At 50.3% G+C, this 20,018-nt stretch overlaps 3 pseudogenes across 1 annotated transcript; 1 reads left to right on the top strand and 2 right to left on the bottom strand.

Moving 5' to 3' along the window:
• The first annotated feature begins 4,895 nt into the window (after window positions 1–4,895).
• Window positions 4,896–5,553, top strand: LOC149914896 (T cell receptor alpha variable 4 pseudogene; annotated as a pseudogene).
• Window positions 5,554–7,709: 2,156 nt separating this feature from the next.
• On the bottom strand, window positions 7,710–9,010 carry LOC149914895 (feather keratin Cos1-2 pseudogene; annotated as a pseudogene). Its single transcript, XR_016459977.1, has 2 exons — window positions 8,853–9,010; window positions 7,710–8,487 (listed from the first exon to the last, which is right to left on the bottom strand). The product of XR_016459977.1 is annotated as a feather keratin Cos1-2 pseudogene (transcript).
• A 4,650-nt stretch (window positions 9,011–13,660) lies between these two features.
• On the bottom strand, window positions 13,661–14,381 carry LOC116241625 (feather keratin Cos1-1/Cos1-3/Cos2-1 pseudogene; annotated as a pseudogene).
• Window positions 14,382–20,018: the final 5,637 nt, after the last annotated feature.

Here is a 20,018-nt window from a genome sequence, read left to right as displayed (position 1 = left end):
AAGCTGCAGAAAGAGACAAAATGCAGTCTTTGCTTCATCCATAGATGATCTAAAAGGAACAGCCAGATGCAACAAGGCTCCTGTCTCTCTCTTACTGGAAAATCTGTCTGAGAAAAGCCCCACCTAGGTTCTGACACAGTCCTCCTCCTCCCCACTCCCTTCCAAAAGAATCAGCACCAGAACCCAGCACACAAGGTATCTGCATAATCAAAAAGAATGTGGGAGAAGGGTTTCAGGCCCACATGGTTACCAAGAAGAAATAGGTGAGACATGTTGATTAGAGGGTCAAGGAATCCAAGGAATTATGGTCACCCTGCACTGCTCCAAGCCCAGACATAGCCTTCATGGAAGTGACGATTTTCTAAAGTGCTTCTGACAAATGGAAAACAGCCAATGACATGAGCTGTGTGGCTGCCTCCCTTAATGCTGTTTGTTTGTTTCCTTGCTTATGCCACACCCATTTCCTCACAAAGGCTTCTTCTGAGTGCTGAAATTGAGAGGCCGTAGCTCTTCTGGGCCAGGAATGAGTCAGTGATGGCAGAGGACTTAGCTCAAAGTGCTGAGATGGATCTATCTCAGACAAGGAATGCAGGCCTGCACACAGATCCGCCATGTCTTCCTCTTTTTCTCCATTCCAAACCTCTCCAGTGGTCTCCTGTGTTCAGATGCCACGGCAGGTGAGCTGGACTGCTGGGTTTCAATACTCTTTCTCATCCAGTTGCCGTATGGAGAAACTGTGTGACCTCCTTGGGTTTCTTTTACTGGGCCGTCCCTGCACATCTTCAAACTGTGCTGGCAGCTCATCTGGATCCTTGACCTTCTCAGAGCACTGCAGCCTTGCCCTACCAGAAAAGTCCCCAGTGTCTCCTCAGTCAGCTCCGCATGGCCTGACATCCTGCTTCTCCAGCCATGTCTGTGCATGAGCATGAGTGATAAGTACACACTTGAAGTGTTCTTGAGCTTTTCTTTGTTTTGTGTTTCTGTGCACTGTTTGAATGTGCTTTTGTAAGAGCACTGATCTAAGGATACCTGTATGCAGGCACAGGTGTGTTTGTGTGTTTGCACACATGCGATGTGCAAGTGCACATGTACACAGAATTGGACTGACCCTGTGCACAGGGCCAGCAGGTCCCAAAGCCTACAGTGTCCCATCTGTGTACTGATGTCTGGCACTGGTGCAACTGGGCACCTCAAAGTCTGAAAAAGTGCAGAGAAGGCTGATGTGTTTGTGTTTAACTGATTAGAGCCTGCGGCCTAGATCTAGTCTTTCCCTGGTGCCCCCTAGCATCTCCCAACACTCTTTTGCTTCTATAAGGCCATCCCATCTCCTGGCTCAGGTGGAAAGAAGTTTCTATGGGAATCTGCTGGCTTCTTTGGGATTAAGTAGTTCTATTATCAGAGGGCTGTTTGTCAGAGGATACAGCAACTGGGAGAGAAGGGAATACCTAAAGAGACCAGTAGGAAGAATGTAGTGATACTGCATATGAGGCCAATGGCTTCAACAAAACAGCAGTCTTATGCAAGTCTTAGAGTCATAGCAAAGGAGAGCAGGACATTGGTGACCAAACTGATTCTTCTGGTCATGAACAGACCACACCGCTTGACACATGGTCCTGTTTTTTTTTTCTCTTCCATGTGTCTCCTAATCTTGATGGGAGTGACCTCACCATTGTCAATGTGGGAAGTGAAAGGCACCTAAGGATCCCAGTCTATATCCTCCTTAGCAAGTTCATATTCTTGAGATCTGATATAGCATTGTTCCCAAAACTGGAGAATTTCTCTGTCATCAAGAGAAACATTTGTGTTTCCAGGTGAAAGGCAATCATCTGAGGATCACTGACTGTCCAGTCTTCTCAGTGTTGCCCTTTGATTCACATACACAATATACTGAATTAAAGCAATAGTATCATGATGCACTTCCCCTGGGTGCTGGGACCCTGGCATCTGGGAGAGGAATTTCATGGTTCCTGTCCTTACTGTCCAAAATGCTCTGCTTTCATGATTGTTTCTGACATCTGCATCATCTTCGCAGTTCTCCCTGTTCCCTCGCCTTTCCCTCACCAAAAGGAATTCTGCACTTGTGCTTCCATCTCAACATTTTTTAAGAGATTTCTTTTAAAAGATACAAAACACTGTGTTGGGACTGAGGCAGGACTCAAGAGGATTGTGCTTTAGCTTTCATTAAGAATATATGTCTTTTTTTGTCTGTTCTACCTTAGGGTTTGACATGATTCTCAGATGATGAGATGATCTGTGGACAATGTGATCTTTTTTAATAAAATAATAAAGGACCAGGAATGGCCAGGCTGAAGGTGTGACTGACAGTTTCTAGGTGGAAAACAGCAGAAAAGGCAAGGCATGGTGAAACTGTGCATGCTCTCCTCTTGGGAACAACTGGACCAAGCAAGACACTGTGCTGAAGAGTGCTGTGATTGGGGCACCCTCACATGCAACACTGACCAACTCCAGCCCTGCCATCATCCCCCAAATACAACCTCACCAGACACCTCCCAGCAGCAGCCCTTCCACGCTGTTGAGGCTTGGCTGAAGAGATCTGAAGGAGATCTGACTGCAGGTGCACATAGCCTGAGGAATGCAGGGGAATTTCAGCATCAGTTTACATCTCCCCACAGGGAGAGACACAAATTTGCTTTGAAAATCTTTCCCTTACAGAACATGCCTAGACAAAATGGTTTGGCAGTTGCCAGATTTAACCTTTCCTTTGGATACATTACATATTCCTTCTTTTATTATCCAGAGAAAACAAGTACTATGACCAGTTAGCCTTTGTTGCTGTTTTTGGATTTAGTAGAAGCCATCCTACTTCCACAGAAGCAGAGAAGGACACACTAAAGGATGCAGCAAATGTTTAATAAGTCTGAAAAAAAAAATAAAATCACTCCAAGAGTGGATAATAAGCGTGGGGAGCAGCAGGAACAGACAAGAATCATTCCTACAGCAGTGTTGCCACAGGGCCCTCATTTCAATGCCAAGAATTGTAGAGGAATGCAGGTCACTTGAGGCTGGCGTTGAGGGGTTCTTACAGAGATCTCTGAGGGGAAAAGACAACTATAATATTCTCTAAGAAGCTCCACTTGAATGCAAAACATTGCAGATATAGACAGCACATTGTTTTCCTGTGCTGTTCACTTTCATTTTCAGGCTTTAGGTTCTGTTTAGTCCTTGCACCCTATGAGTGTCCAAAAGAGAGACTCAAGCATTTCTGGATAATAGAAATCCATTTGGGCAAAAGGTTCAGCTCCTGCACTGGAAAAGTCCCACAAGGGGAAATGTCAGCTTGGGTCACTCCTTAGGAGCTCCTTGAGGCCCTTCTGTCAAGAAGTGGCCCAGCTCCTGCGTGTGACCTTATCCACCTCACACTGCTCTCTGGAAAATTCTGCTGGACTCTTTTTCTTCCTCCTGTTCTGCCCCAGGGATGAGAGTATGGAGGCAAAAGTTGGGCAGAATTCTTTCCAGATCCCCAAAGAAAGGCACAGCGGTAAATTGTGAAAATAAGTGCTGTATTTAGTAAAACACTATAGGGAGAGGTCTAGAGACAGCAAATACATCCCAACTCCCTTCTGGTGCTGGGAACCCCATCTTTGTTCTGCATCAGACAGGACCAGTGGATTTACCCAAGTCACACTGTGCAGATCCTTTCCATAGAGAGTTCTATCTTCTTTTCATATGAGGGAACTCTGTTTCTGTCATTATACCCTCCAGCACACAGAGCACAGCAGGGCATGGGGCACTCCGGCTGATTCCATTACTGCAGTTCCTCAGGGATAAGGGAAGGGCTTCCCAGTTCCTATATGGAAGGCCCAATAGTGCAGACCTGTCAAGCCAAGGATGCAGGGAGTAACATATCAGTTGTATTCCATTCACTCCTTCCTACAGTGTTTCAGAGGAAATGTCTTCAGATGCCATTGTCAAAGACACAAGGAACAACACGGTGATTAACGGCAGCCTGATTATACAGCAGGCAAATCAAATACAAGATTGAAAAACTAAGGACAGGGAATGTCATGTGCTTAGATTTTGATGAGATCATTTTGACAGCCTGTCCTGTAGTCCCCTCACCACCAAATCGGTGAATTATGGCGAAGGTAAGTGTACAGCAATGTAGGTGGAACACTAGATGACCTGCTGTGCTATAATTGTTGTGGCTGCAATTCAGAGTACAGCTGGGGACAGGAATCAATAAAGGAGTCTCTCACGGATCAGTGCTGGAACAGTACTGTTTGATTTTCCATTAATGTTCAAAAAGACGACGAAGTGCATTATAAGCATTTATATATCCCTCAGGAAGGAGTGTACCTATCTCACTAGTGGAACAGAGGTCAAAAAGCAGAAGTCAAAGCCTGATGCTTCACACTCACAGCCGCCCGTCCCGGTGCCGCTGCCATTCTTTCTCGAGCTCCTCGAGCGGCGACATCAGCACCATGGGCAGCAGCAGCCTGCGGGACCCGGGGCTCGGGGAGCTCCCGGGGTGCCGCCTTCCCGGGCAGCAGCACACGACCCGTTCCCGCTGCCGGGCTTCGGATCTACTGCATCTCCGGGCACAGCGCGGGGGAACAGGGTTCAGCCTCGTCGCGCTCCACGCCAAGTCCCGCCTCTGTGCGTTCCATCCTGCCCATGTCGCTGGGAACACTGTAGGTGGGCAGCTGCTTTCTCCGGTGCCGAAGGAGCTTTCGCGGCCGTTCGTCAGCTCTCCGCCTACGCTGCAGAGCCCGGGCTACGCTGCAGGAAGCGCAGAGACGAAACCCCGCTACCTGCGCTCAGACGCCCAGCACTCGCAGCCCGGAGCAAGCCAGAGTGACGACGGCGCAGGGCGCAGCCCCGGGACGGAGGTGGAGGCAGCGGCAGGGAGGAGACGCCGCGGGACGAGCGGCGGGATGCGGCAGTGCCGGGCCGCGGAGCAGGCGGGGCTGGCCGCGGTGCTCCTGGGTGCGCGGGGCTGCCGCCGGCGGGGCCAGGACTGCGGGAGCTGCGGGGGGCCGGGACCGCGCCCGCCTCTTGACTGTTCGCTTCTTTCCCAACTCGTGCACCTCCCTCTGCTCCTGCATGAAATTTCTGTGGGAAAAAATGGATTTTGTGAGTTTGCTGCTTCTTTTCTTCTCGGCAGTGGCTGTGAGCAGAGCCCAGGTGCAGCAGGAGCCGTCGGCAGAGACCAGCGAGGGCACCGGCATCGTCATCAACTGCTCACACCCCAACACACAGTTCAACGAAGTCATCCACTGGTACCGTCAGCTCCCGGGCCGAGGACCCGCATTCCTCGTCAGCGCCGTTAAAGGCTCCAGGGAGGTGCCGAAACCGGCGGGGTGGCTGTGGGTGTCGGCAGACCGCCGCTCCAGCGCCCTGTGGCTCGCCCGGCCCCGGCTCGGCGACGCGGCCGTGTATTACTGCGCGCTAGTAGCACGGGGAGACGAGCCGGGGCTGCGGCCGGGCACGAACCGCTTTGGGCGGGGCGGGGACACAGTGCCGTCCGGGCCCGCAGGGGGCGCTGCCTGCATGGCCGCCAAACTCCATCCTGACCAGGGCGCACCTCCCTGAGGTCTCGACAGTAATGAGTACGGCGCCATAGCAGTAATTGACTGAGGCCAGTGTCAATCAGGCACAGCTGAGCCTGAGATGGGCAGGTCAGCACGCCGTGTATTTGTGGGAACTGCAGGACTGACTGCATGTGGTGTGTTTGACACCAGAGGGGCATTCACACTGTTCTGTTCCATCCATTCCCAAGACCCGCTGGATGGCTTTCACCCATGCCCTCTCATGAGGGGGCATCTGCAGTTAAGATCTCCATTTGCAGGACATGTGGCTATAGTTGTGGGAACTATACACACTGCAAGTGAAAGGCTGATTGTCACCTCCTCTGCAATAGCCAGGGATCTCTCCTCCTGCTGAAAGGTTTAGTGCCGAATGACAAAGCCCCTGTACTGTGTCTTCAACTCCCTTTCTTCTGGGAATAGAGGAGGGTCACTCTAGACACTCATCTTATACCCACCAAGGGCAAAACAAGTCTCCCTGGGCAGCTCTGGAGACCATACATGGCGGAAGGTAACACCGGAAGCTCAAAGTGAGATGCCAATGTCTTTACTTCATATTTAAAGACAAAGAGAAAATCACTCTGAGCAGGGCCTCCACAGTACAGGATTCGTCTGATTGCATGTTTGAGTTCATGCAGTGCCTGGGGCCTTCTTTTCCAGCAGACGCTGCCAAGGGAGTATGGAAGAAAAAAGCAAAATGAAAAAAAAAAAAATGGAGAGAAAGAGGTGGGTGAAGGAATAGAGAGTCATAAGCCATGTTTTCAGAAAGCCCAGGATTGCCCTTTCCCCTCGCCAATTCCTACAGTAGTAAGCATGAAAGGGTGCTCTGTAAGCTCAGGATTGAAGAATTCCTTCTCCATTCAGCGCCATTCATGGTTTCTGGAAGAATTTCTCCAGGACCACGGCCTGCGGCTTTAGCAGGACGGCTGCCCAAGCCGGACAAGTCCAAGCCCCCCGAGGTGATGGGCACGCCCTCAGAGCTGAGATGCTGCCAACAGCAGCGAAGGTGGAGGAGCCCACAGCTGCGTTCTGTCACTCTCAGTGTTGTCTCTCAGACCATGTACAATCCCAGTCTTCCTGCAGTTTAGAAGCTCTCTTCTAAGTACAGGAAGGCTGCAATGATGACTCTCCAGCACCTTCTCGTCTCCAAGCTGAACATTCCTATCTCCCTCAGCTTCTCAGGCGATGTGCTCCAGCCCTTTGATGATCTCCGTGGTTCTCCTCTGGAGCCACTCACACATGTGAAAAGAACCTGATCTCTTAGTGAGAGCAGCAGTACTGCATGGAGCACAAGGGCTATTTCATCCCCAGGGCTCAGGATATGCCAAAGGACCTGGGTACCTGGGAGAAGAGTGTTTTGTATTTGGGCTGATGCATTCCCATGTGGCTGAGGGAAAGTAGACGGATGCTGCTGAGTGCAGAATCTGGTCCTGCATTCACTGACACGTCTCAGTGCAGGAGGTGATATCTGCTCTCACCGAGAGCCTATCCTGGACAAGGGTAGGCTTGTAGCTGGTAGCAGTACTGACTTGTGCATCCATTCAGCCATAGGTGACATGGAAAAACATGGGCCAGGCAGAAGCTCTGCAGAAGATGCTACAGCTTCGGAGCGATGCTTTACCCACAGTCCATCCACAGGCACTGCAGGGTTTTGCCCCCTGGATCTGGAGGTTGAATACATGGGAAAATGGAGGAGACAGAATGCCATCAAACATGAGACAAATTTGCCTTCCCAGTTCCTGATGGCCTTTGGAACTGTCATTCTCTGAGCCTTCTTCCCCAGCACAGCTCCACCCAAACCAAGAGGAACACTCTTCCCAAAGAGTTTGGTGGGAGTTGTGGTTTCCCTGGGCCTTACCCAGGCACAGAAATCACCTCATGAGAATGACATTCATGAGCATTCCCATTCACATGATGTTCTCAAGGGTCCAGGAGATCTGTGTAAGGAGAAACACATCAAGGCAGGGACTGATGGTCATTGGTGGTGGAGGAACATCGCGGAATCTCTTCCTCTTTTTCAAGACAGTGCTTAAGAAGTGAATGTGTGCTGTGTGCACTGACCTCCAGCAACCAGAGGAGTGATGGAGTCTCCCTAGCTTGTTCTCACCAAAGGCAATGCTTTCTCCTTTGGCCATCTCTATGCAGGTGGAGGGAAAAACAACAACAACAAAACAAAAAAACACCAATGCAGAAAAAAACCAAGGAGAGATGCAGAGAGTGTTTAATGAGTCTGCACAGAGAAAGGATGTCACTGAAAGCAGAGGTCCTGTGTGCCATGAGCAGCAGGAGCAGACAAGAATCTGTTCCCCTTTCCTATGGCAACATTGCCACAGAGCCCTGTCTCCCAGCCCAGAGTTTTAGGGAGGTGAGCAGGTCACTAAGGGTGCATTTTGAGGGTACTAACAGACATGTCTAAAGGGAAAAGACAGTAATGATATTAGATAGGAAGAAAAAGAGTATCAGCAGACTTTCTCCATGTTGTTGTCAGAGACTCCAGGCTTGCCTGTACATGTCTGTCTTGCCGGGCAAAAACAGTAACACAACATTTTTTCTTCTCTTGAACGCCATGTTCAGCATTCCTGGGGGTCCTCGTCTGGATCAGCATCCAACATCTTTAGCAGGGGTTGCACCTTCTGCCACAGTAGCGGTTGGAAATGCAGGAGAGGTCCAAGCCCCCCGAGGTGATGGGCACGCCCTCAGAGCTGAGGATGCTGCCAACAGCAGCGGAGGTGGAGGATCCGACGGCGGTGTTCTGCGGGAAGGAGCTGAGGATGGGTCCGGGCAGGGTCACCACCACGGGAGAGGGCTGGATGACAATGGTGGAGGGCTGGCACTGCCTGACACAGGGCTCATTGCAGCTGCTGGCCAGAGGAGTCGGGCCGCAGGGCCGGCATGGCTGGCACTGGTCACAGCAGGACATGTCTCAGGAATGGAGGTGCACCTGTTTGGGGAGAGCAGGCAGGAAGCAGGACATGGGGATGCATGAGGAGCAGCCTAGCATCACGCTACGAGGGAATCAATGCACGTAGAGTGCTGGCAGTTGAAAACAGTTCAGGGATGTCCAAGGGATTCTTGGTCTCATCCTGACAGAGCCCAATGAAAGCCACTGGGGCCAAAACCAATAGGTGACCCATAAACCACCTATTTACAGATCCACCCTTCTCCCATGACAATCATTCTCCCCACTTCCCTCTCTCATGACAAGCAGAGACAGGCATGGAACGGAACTAATAGCAGCTGAGAGTTCCACTGAGCTCAGAACTCCATTTGGAGAATAAAGAGAACAAGAATTGGCTTCACACTCACCTGGTTCCCCAGATGAAGAAGGCAAGAGAAGTGGATGAGGCAGCAAGGGGCTGGGCTGGCTTTTATAATGGACCCAAGCTGCCCCATTTCCAGAGGCATCCGTAGAAGCAGTGGTTATTTTGTGACAAGAACTACTTGAATGCAAAACATCTCAGCTAATGTTGTGGGCTGGTTTCCTGTGTTGTTAATTTTCACATCCTGATTTATGTCACTCCCCTTGCCCATGAAAGGCATCTGATGAGTGGCAGGAAAGAAAAACCCAAGTGTTTCCGGTCAACACACATCAGTGTGGGCAGAACACTCCGTTCACGTGCTGGAAGAATCCAGCAAAAGCAAAAGATAACAGCGAGCATAGTAGGCCATCAGTGTGAAATAACTGGAGCCTGTGCAAGTGGATTTATGCAAGTACCTGTGGGTATAGAGGTATGCATCATTCCATGCATGTGTGTGCATGAGCAAGTGAGTGTTTGTGTGACATGTGTCCCGCATAACAACACCTGTTCTGATCACATCGGGGCACATCAGGATACCAATAGATTCTGTTAAGCTCTGCCTTCCTGCTAGCTGAGCTAATGGAGAGGAGAGTAGCAGGAAGGCACTTGCAAGTATCGTCATGTTCAACTACATGACCTCATTAGTGCTAACCACAAGGAACAGCATGTTAATGAAAGCATTATCAAAATGTCTGTCAACACTGACAAGCATGGGGCATCATCCACATCTCTAGAAATTTTGTTCCAGTGTTCGACCACCTTCACATTAAACTGTTTTTTTCCTAGTGATGCCAGTTGTGGCAATGTTGTTCAGCTTGCTAATGCTCCTTGATGGATACCCTGGAGTTTGTTTAGATAACAGGAAGAATCTGTGCCCTTGTACCAACTCGATAATGGTGTTATGCTGAACACCTTGTGTTCAGGAGGCAAGGGAAATTCTGCTTGGAATCAGCTCATTTTTTGTAAGCTATTATTATATGAGTGAGGCCAAGAGCTGACTGAGCATTGTTGAATACGGGGTTCATGCAGTGAACACAGGTAGGAGGTGTAATGACTTCATCGAGAGGGTTGTGGGACCACCACCACAAAAATGCCGAATGTGTGCTATGAGGCAGAACCCTATATTAATGATTTTATGGGGGAGTATGGAATATCTCTATACTGTATGGGAAAGCATTTGTGTATGTGTAACAGAAGTAATGAATATAAGCTGAGGATTTTTTTGCAAAATATGCATGATATGCGGAGCTCATCTCCCATGCGGAGCTCATCACCCATGCGTCTGGCACCAAAAATAAAGAATTCCTGCTTTCTAACTCTGCAGTTTGAATTTCAGGGTGTTTCATGATTGAATGATTTACAGTATCACTACTATCTGGCCTGAACATCTCCAGTTCTGTGCCATTCCTCCACATATTCTGTCATCAGATATCAGGGAGTAGAGATCAGCACCCCCCACTCTGTCTTCCTTCCTCGGGAAGCTGTAGAGAGCAATGAGGTTGTTCCTAAGCCTTGTGTTCTCCAAGCTGGACAACCCACGTGTCCTCACGCTCTCCTCACAGGATATGCATTCCAGACCCTCCATCAGCCCTGCTGCCTTCCTCTGCACGCTTTAAAGCACCTCAAACACCCTTCTTACTTTGTTGAACCCAGAACAGGCAAATAGATTCCAGGAGAAAATACACCAAGGCTAGCTGTACTGGGAGAATAATCCTTTTTCAACCAGGTGTTTATGGAGTGTGTAATGCATTCTACACTTCAGTTGGACCTCTCGGGTGCCAGGGCACAATGCTGGATCTTCTTGAGTCTGATGTCAAGCCAGCACACCCAGATCCCTTCAGGATGTCTGTGCTTCTCGGGTGCTCAACTGTACTTCAAGGGTGTCCCCACTCTAAGACTAGAGCCTCAACAGTACAAAGGAAGAAAGGAACAGCATGTGGTGGCTGGCCATGGCAAACAGGCCATGGAACGAGGTGGTCAGGTTGCGGCTGGAAGATAGTGATATCCTGGAAGAAGAAAAACACTCTTGCTTTAGTCACAGACTCGCAGCTTCAGAAGAGGCACAGCCCTCTGGACACTGGGGAGACCACATCCATTGTGAGGGCTCATCACAAGTGGCTGAACTCAAGCCTTAGGAGTGGAGGCAGGAGAAAAGTGCTGTGAGAGAGACTTAAAGGAGACTCCTCCCTTTGATAGCGGATTCTCCAGTTTGCTGAAGTCCTGGCTGTTTGATTTCCTTGGCAAGGAATGGCAACTCCAGTGCTGCAGAAGGACTCCAAACGTTTGTCTGCATATCAGTGTACGTGCGTTCCTTTACAACTCTTCCACACAATTCTGCTTCCAGACACCAGTGACTTTAGCCATCCCAATAAATGCTGGATGAGCAGTATGGCTGGACATCAGGAATTCTGGAGATTTCTGAATTCAGAAAGAGGCAGTCTAAGTGTGAGCAACCCAGAGACATTACTGCCCATGCAGAGATAGAGTCAGAAGCACCACAGGTCAGCCTGAGATGAAAACTTGCTGCGAAGAACAGCCAGAAAAGCATCCTAAGCTCACCTGTGGCAGCAAAAAGGAAGCTAAGGAAATTGTATGTCCACTGGACCATGAGATGCCAGAAACAGGGAGAAGTGAATGTGTAATATAATGAATGCTTCTTTTTCACCCACTTTCATGATAATTCTTTTAGACGGACCTACAAGGCCCCTGAGCTTCATTCACAGAGTTCATGGGAGTGAAGAAGCAGTCCCTATAAAGGAAGAAAACCTATCGGAGAACTTAATCCAGCTGGACATACTTGTGCCCTTGAAACGGACTGGGATGCATCCAAGGGTGATTGACCGGGTGGTGTCATTGTGATGCAGCTCTCTGACATCCTTGAGGGATCGTGACAGTTGAGAGATTGCGGTTGTAGCTTTGAAGGAACAACAGGCATCAAAAACATGTAGAAGGACTGAGAGAAGGAACTCAGGGAACGACTGACCAACTGTACTCCATTCACTCCTTCCTCCACGATGTGTTTTGGAGCAGATAAATGAAGATGCCACTACGTGAGCCTGGTGGTTTGCAGCAGCCCCAGGGCGGAGCTGGCGGCGGCGGCGGCGAGGAGGTGCCGCGGGCGGAGCAGAGCCGGGGCTGGCGGCGGAGCGGCGGGATGCGGCAGTGCCGGGCCGCGGGGCTGGCGGGGCTGGCCGCGGTGCTCCTGGGTGCGTGGGGCTGCCGCGGGGCGGCGGGACCGTGCTCGCCTCTGGCTTTTTGTCTCCATTCCGACACCGTGCACACCTCCGGTGCATGAAAAAGCTGTGGGAGAAAATGGATTTTGTGAGTTTGCTGCTTCTTTTCTTCTCGGCAGTGGCTGTGAGCAGAGCTCAGGTGCAGCAGGAACCGTCGGCAGAGACCAGCGAGGGCAGAGACCAGCGAGGGCACCGGCATCAACATCACCTGTTCACACCCCAGTATACAAGCCAACTCCATCCACTGGTACCGCCAGCTCCCGGGCCGAGGACCCGCATTCCTCGTCATTGCCTTCACGGGCTCCAAAGAGGTTCCGGACCCGGAGGGGCGGCTGTCGGTGTCGGCAGACCGCCGCTCCAGCGCCCTGTGGCTCGCCCGGCCCCGGCTCGGCGACGCGGCCGTGTATTACTGCGCCGTGGACACACGGGAAGCGAAACCGGGGCTGCGGTCGGGCACGAACCGCTTTGGGCGGGGCGGGGGCACAGTGCCGTCCGGGCCCGCAGGGGGCGCTGCCTGCATGGCCGCCAAACTCCGTCCTGACCAGGGTGCACCTCCCTGAGTTCTCGACAGAAATGAGCACTGCGCACGCAGCGGTGATTCACTGCGGCCTATGTGAGTCAAACACACCGATGTTTGAGTTTGGCAGGACGGCACAACTAAAAACAGGAGCTGTGCTGGACATCCCAGAGACCTCCACACAGTTCTACTTCTCCTATTCTCTCAGGCTTCCATAGTGGCACATGTACGAGAGCAGGAGAAAAGCTGTTCCTAAGAGCCAGCAGGATGTCTTGCACTCCACACAGTATCCCACACAGTCATAGCTTTTCCTCTAGGCAGAACACAGGTTGTGTTATCCCTTTTCAGGAACTTAGAGGGTAGTTGTGGGCAGAAACTCTGCAAGGCAAAGGCCAATAGCCACTTGTTCTGCCATAGACAGGGGTATCTTCTTCAGCTGCAGGGGACAGTGTGCAAGAAAGCCGCCTCTGCGGTGAATCACATCATCCCATTCTTCTGGCAATGGAGAAGGACCTCCTTAACCACTCATCTTCTACCAGCCAGGAGCAGAGCCATTCTCTATCGGAAGTTCTGGAGGCCATACACAGTGGAAAGTAACATCAAACGCTCAAATGAGATGCACAAATCTTTAATTAATGTTTACAGAGGAAAACGAGGTCACCCTCAGAAGAGGCTTCACAGTGCAGGATTTGCCTGACCCCGTGTTTAAGTTCAAACAGTGAGTTCGTGCAAGACCCGTGCCTTATTTTCTAGCACTGGATGAGATCGTTCTAAGGAACCTCACATAACAGACGGGCACAAGGGAAAAAAGAAAAAAAGAAGGAAGAAAGAAAAAGAAAAACTGGAGAAAGAGGTAGGTAGGTGGGGAGAGGAACAGAAGCAAAGGCATGAGCCAGCTTTACCGGAAGCCCAGGCATGCCTCTTCCCGCCAGTACTTCCTAGAGTAGCTGAGGATGGTCAGGTAATCTGAAAGCAGGAGCTTGAAAATTCCAAATTCCAAATTCTTGTTCCAGCACCGTGCTCGTGGTTTCAGGAAGAAGTTCTCCAGAACCACGGCCAGCGGCTTTAGCAGGGCGGGCACCTTCTGCCACAGTAGCGGCTGCCCAAGCCGGACAAGTCCAAGCCCCCCGAGGTGATGGGCACGCCCTCAGAGCTGAGGATGCTGCCAACAGCAGCGGAGGTGGAGGAGCCCACGACGGTGTTCTGCGGGAAGGAGCTGAGGATGGGTCCGGGCAGGGTCACCACCACAGGAGAGGGCTCGATGACGATGGTGGAGTTCTGGCACTGCCTGACACAGGGCTCATTGCAGCTGCTGGCCAGAGGAGTTGGGCTGCAGGGCCGGCATGGCACACACTGGGAGTAGCAGGACATGTCTCAGGAATGGATGTACACCTAGGAGAGAGGAATAGAATGTAGAAGGAAACGAGAATATGGGAGGGACAGCCTGGATAGCCTCTCACAAAGGAGACAAGGCAACAACTAAGGATGGAGGTGAAGGCTGAGAAAGGAGGTCACATCCCTTCAGTATGCCAGGGCCCTACTGTGAGTTGCCTCAGAGAGACTCTCTTTGAGTGCATCAATCTAAAGCCACGTAAGCTGTGTCCCAAGCACTCTCTGAGCAGACCTTATCTCATCCATGGTCTCCCATAGCATGGAGATCCACTATCTGATAGCATTTCGATTCAGGTAAGAGGAGGAGAGAGGGCTTCACACTTACCTGGTTCCCAGCAAGGAGAAGGCAAGAGAAGCTGATGGCAGAGACGGGAACTGGGCTTCTTTTATATTGGTCTTCATCGCTGCAGGTCCACAGGCACCGTTGATACAGGCCATAATTTTCTGACTAGCTACGCTTGATTGCAAGCTATCCCTTCTCATTTTGTGGGCTGGTTTTTGTTTCCTGCATTTTGTTTCCTGTTCATTTCCAGATTTATGATGTGCCCATTCACTAATAAAGGATTCTTGGAAGTGCTGTGATGAAAGGCTCAAAGATTTATAGGGCAGAATTGCATGGTTGAGGCCGATGAATCAGCTGGAGTGGTGATCAAGTCTGGAGGAAGTAAATGAAGTCAGCCTGGTTCAGTGAAGTGGGGCTGTCGTGGTTTTATTATTTTTGTAATCGGTACTCCACATCATAAAATCCAGTAGTGCACTGGGAGTTAAAGAGTTAATCCTTGAATTCCAAGGATTGTTGATAGTTCTGTTACCTGTCTCAGAAGGGAAAAATGAACTGCAGTTCCCAGAAGACTTGACTGTTCCATTTCCATTTTTCTGCTCAGACGATAAAACTGCCTGGCAGTCACCAGTCTGTTTCTTTGTTTCTGCATCAGAGAGGAGGGCAGAAAGTCAAAAGCAGGTCAGCCCAGACTGTAAAAGAAAGCTTTGAGGAAAAGGTGGAAGAGAGTAATGGTAGACACTGGACGTGATGTAAGAGAAGCCAGGGTAGACACTTCCTCTCAACTGCAACCATCCAAACCATTGCTTCTCCACTGAGTGCACCATCTACGAAACCCAAATTTCTCCATCTCTCCAGAGGATGAAAGTGCCCCTTCATGTCCTCACATTATCCCCAGCAAACAAAGATTGCCTTTCTTCCTTGGCTTCATGAGACAACCACAAAAAGGATCAGGTGGAGGCAGAGACAGTGAGCAGAGCACAGGGATGTATGCGGAGTCCATGAAACTCCCAGGAGCACTCCAGTGAGCCATTTTGGGTTGCTAGTAGAATCAAGGATCACTTAGCTGTAGCAATTGAAAGGGACATCTGGACACCACCCAGTCCAACTGCCATGCTTAAGCACGTTCCCTAGATCAGGCTAAGCAGGAAAGCATCCAGGTGGGTTTTCAGTATCTGCTGAGAAGGAGATTCCAAATTCTCTCTGGGCAGGCTGTTCCAGTGCTCTGTTCTTTCACACTCAAGGTAAAGAAGTTCTTTGCCATGTTCAGATGGAGATTCCTGTGTACAAGTTGGTGCCTGTTCACACACTGGGCACTACTAAGATCTTGGTCCCACCCTCATGACACCTTCCCTTTCAATATTTGTGAAGATAAACAACCCCAGGAATCTCAGCCTTTAATCCAAGGGAAGATGGTTATGGCCGCACAAAAATGAAGAAAGGGGTAAAAGATTGTCTTCGCTTTATGCAGGTGTGATTTGAAAAGGCTGGCCAGATGCAACAAGGCTGCTGTCTCTTTCTCATGGAAAATCCATCTCAGCCAAGCCCCACTCAGACACGATCAGAAAAGGACGTGGGAGAAGGGACCTTGTGAATTCTGCCCTCTTGGGTACAACTGGGCCAAGCAAGACACTGTGCTGAAGAGTGCTGTGACTGGAACACCCCTACCTACCGCACTGTCCAAATTTAGCCCTGCATCATCCCCCAAATGCAACCTCACTAGAGACCTCCCAGCAGCAGCCCTTCTGCAATGTTGAGGCTTGGTTGAAGTGCAGGAGATCTGACTGCATGTGCACCTAGCCTGAGGAATGCAGGGGAATTCCAGTGTTGGTATGTTATATGGTATATGGTATAGTGAGAACTGCTGGTGATAGGCGGATGGTTTGACTGGAGGATCTTGTAGATCTTGTAGATCTTTTCCAATCTTGGTGTTTCTGTGATTCTCTGATTTTGTGATTCCAGACCACCTGCACATACCAGGCAGCTAAGTTTAATGGCTTGATTTGGTACCAGCAGAAGAAAGGCCAAGCCCCCCAGCTGGTCACAGATCAGGCAGCAGCAGGCTCCAAGTAAAACGGCCATTTCACCACGGGGCTGAACACCACCGGGAAATACAGCCTCCTGCAGCTGGCAGAAGTCCAGCTGTCTGACAGCGCCTTGTACCTCTCTGCTGTGCGGGACACCCTGGTGCAGGGAGCTTCCTTGGCCGTGCAACAGCCCCAGTGAGGGAGGGGCTGTGTCTGTTGGAGGCGGAGCTCTGGGGAAGGGGCCCCCAGCTCTCCCCTGGCAGCGCTGCTTCCTCTGTGCACACAGAGATCTGCAGGTCAGCATCCTCTTCCAGAAGAGACCGATGTCTGTGGCTTGGGAGGAATGAAAAGTGATGAAAGGGACCCTGACCGGGAACTCCTCTCCATGTGCACTCCTGGACAACCCAGTTTTTGCATGGGCAGTGCAGGGGACACGTGCTGGGTTGTGACAATTTGTGTGCTCTGCTGTGCTCTGAGGGCATTAAGCAGGTGGTCTGAAACTCCCCTGAGCTTTGCAGTCCCATCCACATTGCTTCTTTGTTCTCTGACACTTGTCCAAAGACCCTGCTGTGTGGACCTTCTCATAGCAGCCCCCTTTTTGGAGATAGCAATGATGCTGTTACACTGCTGGAGTAAGAACTTCCTTCCCTAAGCTCCATGTGGAAATCTGTGAGCTGGGAGGAGCAATGGAGATGATGTATGGTTTTCTAGTCGTAATTCCCCCCCATGAATGTTTTCCACGTGATGAAAGACTGCCATGAGTCCTCACCTTATCATCTGCAGTCCAGAGCTGCCCTTCATTCCTAGCAACTTGAGACCACCATGAAAAGGATCACATGGAGACTGGGATGCGGGTAACATTAGTGACTGAAGAGGGAAATGAGTTTTCTTCCACAGGGACTCTGCACACGAGCTGCCAAAAATCTGCGTCCATCTCCCATGGTGAAGATACCAAAGGAGATCCATCTATCAGTCCCATATTGCCCAGGGTGGCTCTGGGGAGTTATACACTCAAAAGAAGGGAATACAAGGGAAAGAGAGGAAAGAGTAGAAGATGAGGAACATAGCATTGAGCATGGTGGGCACTTTCTACCATAGTAGTGTCTGGAAATTCAGTAGCGTAGAAATTCCCTAGGATGGTATCTCTGATAAAGCAGATTTCATTCGCAATTGCAAAGGCGGGCCTCCTGCAAATGGCAGAGCCCATAGAAAACAGAGTTACATCTTTTTTTCCCTATTCCCCGACGCTTATCTCTTACTCCGCTAGTTCCTCATTGGCTGAGTACTAAATGCTGAGGATGAGGGCCACTGTCACGTGCAGGGGTTTTACGGTGACTGTATGGTTTATACCATGCCTTACACAGGATTACTTGCAGCTGTTGGCTGGTGAGGTTGTACCACAGGATGGGTATGACAGGCATTGTTCTTAGCAGGGCATGTATCAGAGGTAAGAGGGTTTCTTGGCTTCATCCTGAAAGGGCACTTTTTTGTTAAGATGTTGGCTCTGTGCTGCTCTTGGCCTGAGGTGAGCATTCACAGGAGTGGCCATTCTCTGTAGCTCATGCGATGAATGGAAAACATCCCGGCTAATGATACGGGCTGTGTCGCTGTTTCCACTCCCAATGCCTTTTCATTATCTGGGCTCTATTACATCCATTCCCTCACAGAAATTTCTGCTGAGTGTTAGGATTGAGAAGCCCCAGGATTTCTAGGCCAGGTGTGTGACAGGGAGAAAACGTAGGGAACAAGAAATAATCTGTTCTTCAGAGACTCACTTCCAGGAAGGGTCATCTAGAATGGATGCCTGGGGAAGGATGGACAAATTTTTGCATATCTGTGTCTGTGGAAAAAGTGAGAGAGAGAGGAGATGGAGAGAGATTGATACCAGCAGTGATCAGCAGAGGCCATGAGAACACCATGTAAGCCAGGAGAAGACATCCTGTTTGAAGTCTGCTGCTGCTCTTATTGAGCTATAAAACCTCACTCCGACGTCATCTCTGTCTGAAAGCACAGGGCCATGGCAAAGGAGAACAGGACATTTCGGATTGAATGCATTCTCCTGGGCTAAACAGACCATCCCAGGTGTCACATGCTCCTGTTTGTCATTATCTACTCCACGTCTCTCCTAATTCTGCTCCTACCTTTCTCACAGCAGGGAGCGATCAGTACCTGTGGATCTCAACATGGTCTTTGTTGCCTGGGACAGGCTGGGTACCAGGAATATCACTGTCAGTTACTACCAGGAGGATGGGCCTCTTCTGGGGCTGACCTGCAGGGATACCGTCAGGCTTTATCCTGGGCATTATGGTTCCTATTGTCCTCATCATCCTCACGCTGTGCTTTCATTATAGTTCCCTACATCTGTATCACCTCCAGAGTCCTCTCTATTCCTTCTAATTTCACTCACCAGAAGGCAGTCTTCACCTGTCCCTCCTATCTCAGCATGCTTTCCTTTCTATCAGAGACCAAGCTCAGATCCAACAACAGCCTACCAGGAAGCTCCACCCCTGGAATGCACTGGACCTTCAAGGAGCCTGACAAGGCAGGATGAGAGCAGGAGGTTGGGCTGTAGAGACGTACACCTTCAACACAGCAAAGGGAGGACTGTGCTACTGTGTAGAGATCCCTGGCCAGGGACCAGGCCAGAGCCATTCTTTATGGTTACACTGGGCTATGCTGGGCTCAGGGGGATTGGGGGCTCCAGTGTGTGGCCTTCTGTAGCTGGTAGTAATAATTCATAGTGGAAGCCCTCAAACACAGGCAGGTTGGAAAAAGTATGGCAGAGCCACTAGCTCCGCTGGGCTGCTAGGACCACACAGGGAGCTGTACCCTCAGTGATGGGTGGGAGGAAGGGATGGGAAAGTGGAATAGAGACAGAGGGTCAACCCCTAGGGGAGTATGCCTTCCCAGTTCTTGATGGCCTTTGAGGACACCTTTTTGTGAGTCTCCTTCCCCTACTCTGCTCCTCACAAAGCCAGAGGAATAGATTTCCCCAGAGTTTTTGGCTCTACTGACTTTGCTGGGCCTCCTCAGTGCACAGAGATCCTCTGTGGATGGGGATGTCATTTCTGGAGATCTCCATTCACTTGACATGCTCAAGGTTCAAGGAGACATGTGTAAAGAGAAACAGAGCGAGGCAGAGACTGATGGTCACTGGCGGTGAAGGAACACTTAGGAGTGCCGTCGCCTCTTGTGCACAGACCTCCAGTAACTTGACGAGTGATGGAGTCTCCCTAGGGTTTGTTCTCACGAAAGACATCCCCTTCTCCTTTGGCAATCTCTACATTTACGGGGAAAAAAAATACAGCAACACAGAAGGAAAACTAAGGGATGCAAAAGTGTTTAATGTATCTGAGGAGAGAAATGTCACTGAAAGATGAGCTCTGTGCGTGGTGCGCAACAGGAGCAAACAAATATCTGTTCTCCATGGAAGCATGGCCACAGAGCTCTATCTCCCAGCCCAGAGGTTTTGGGAGATGAGCAGGTCACTCAGGGTGCATTTTGGGGGTACTAATAGAGATCTCTAAAGGGAAAAGGCAAGAATGATAACAGGTAGGAAGAGTGAGTGAAAGAGATTATCAGTAGACATTCTCCATGTTAACAGAGATGCCATACTGGTCACTATGCCTTGCAGGGCAAAAACAATAACAAAATACTTGTTCTTCTACCCAATGCCATGTTCAGCATTCCCGGGGATCCTTGTCTGGGGCACCATCCAGCACAT

This window comes from Phasianus colchicus, chromosome 26, assembly GCF_987193195.1.
Source record: "Phasianus colchicus chromosome 26, bPhaCol1.hap1.1, whole genome shotgun sequence".
NCBI lineage: Eukaryota > Metazoa > Chordata > Aves > Galliformes > Phasianidae > Phasianus > Phasianus colchicus.
Note: the sequence above shows the minus strand (reverse complement) of the source record. Positions and strands in the feature narration are given on the sequence as shown.